Source organism: Scylla paramamosain, chromosome 28 (genome assembly GCF_035594125.1).
Source record: "Scylla paramamosain isolate STU-SP2022 chromosome 28, ASM3559412v1, whole genome shotgun sequence".
Taxonomy (NCBI): Eukaryota; Metazoa; Arthropoda; class Malacostraca; order Decapoda; family Portunidae; genus Scylla; species Scylla paramamosain.
Window position 1 is genome coordinate 18,895,151 of NC_087178.1, and position 2,100 is coordinate 18,897,250.

Here is a 2,100-nt window from a genome sequence, read left to right on the forward strand (position 1 = left end):
AATTGACATCAAATATAAGTTTCCATAACAAAAGATGGTGTAATTCTATCTAATAACACACTTAAATCATCTGTACATAAAAGTGAACACTACTTTTTTATTACTACTTGAAGACTGAGCTCAATAATCATCATTTTTTACCTGACCTGTTTATTGACTGTTGCTTCCTGGAAAAAATCATAAATACACCTTGTTCAAATTCCCTGGTGACTTATTTCTGACATTCAACAGTGACTCATTAAGGTACACAGGTCAGAAGTCAGTCACCTGGTTTATCTTCCGCTGGTGCCATGTCCTGCTTCGATTCCTAAGTCCGTATTTAAAACCGCTTTGCTCTCTCACTACTACTGTTTTCAAAGGCCACAGAGATGATCAACCGGCTTCTCGAGTGTGTTTTTCCTGTTAATCATGTAGAAATCTTGTTATTCTGTCACTAGAAACGTAAAAAAACACTTAAAAACCTGTGTCATTTCAACTAGAGCATATTAAAAGTAGTGAAGGAGCAGTGGAGGTGTTTCGGAGTATTTAGCCCTGGGATCTAAGAATCAAGCGTTAGGGTAAGAATAAAAAAGAAATCATTGTGTTATTTTTCCATATAGCGAGATGGTGATCAGTCAGTCTCTTGTCAGAATTTGTAAGACTGGCAGTAGATGAGAGGACTGTAGACTGAAGAAACAGGTCATTGTCAGTAGATGAGAGAAATAGACTGAAAAAGGAGGTTGAAGTAGAAGAGGCAGTTCATTGTCAGTAAATGAGGACCGTATGCTGAAGGAAGAGCCAAATTATTGTCAGTAGATCAAGGCTTTACACTGAAGAAGAAGAAGAAGAAGAAGAAGAAGAAGAAGAGAGGATCTTTGACTGAACAAGCAAATCGTTGTCAGTAGTGGGAAGTTTCAAGACACTTCATAGTTTTGGATAATCCTTTCGACTGTTCGCTCTCTAGGGACTGGCTTCTTCAGTGAGTCTTTTTTTATGTGTTTTTGTTGCCCTTAGATGGAGCCCCTCTCTCTCACACACACAAAAAGAAAGAAAGAAAAGAATGAGAAGGGTTTATTTAGTTTCAGTCGATTAGAAGTTTATATTAGTTTACAATAGTTTACATTAGTTTCAGTAGAGCAGGACTTAACACAGAAGAGAGAAGTAGACTGTAGTGGAAGTGAATGCAGAAAGTCACACTCCTGACCACAGCTATACAATTTTGACAGGAAATGCCTTTGAGTTTACCGAAGTTTATTGTTTGATAAAAAATAAAAGAAAAAAATGAATAAAAAAAAAGCTTGTGTATTCTTCCTCCACCATTTTTTTTTTATTGTTATTGTGGCTCCATCTTTTATTATCATTTTTATTGGTGTTTGTATGACTGCCTTGTTACGGGTTTTTGATCGTTGCCAGGATGCATTGGTGTTCCTTGCCGTGTGTGTGTGTGTGTGTGTGTGTGTGTGTGTGTGTGTCTGTGTGTGTTTTGTGTTGTGATGAACATTCTTCTTCTTCCTTCTCTTTGTCCTTCTCTTGATGATGGTGATGATCTTTTTGTTGCTGTTGTTTGTTGTTGTTATTGTTGTTGTTGTTGTTGTTGTTCCTGTTCATATTTTTTCTTCTTTTTCCTCATCCTTTTCATTATTATCGTCATCTTCATATCATCATCATCATCATCATCATAATAATAATAATAATAATAATAATAATTATTATTATTATTATTATTATTATTATTATTATTATTATTATTATTATTATTATTATTATTATTATTATTATTTTTATCATCATCATCATCACCATCATCATCATTACTACCACCCACCAACACAACCATCACAACCATCACTACTGAACACTACTACTACTACTACTACTACTACTACTACTACTACTACTACTACTACTACTACTATGCTTTGTGCACCGAGTGACGTCGGATTCAGTATGATATTGTCTAATTTAGTATAAATTTATGTCTTTTTTTTTTTTTTTTTAATAATTAAATGAAATGTTTTTCTTTCTTTTAGTTTTAGTATGTATTTTAGTTTGTGTACACATCTTGTGTGAATAAAGAATATTGAATTGAACTACTACTACTACTACTCGATCTGCCCTCAG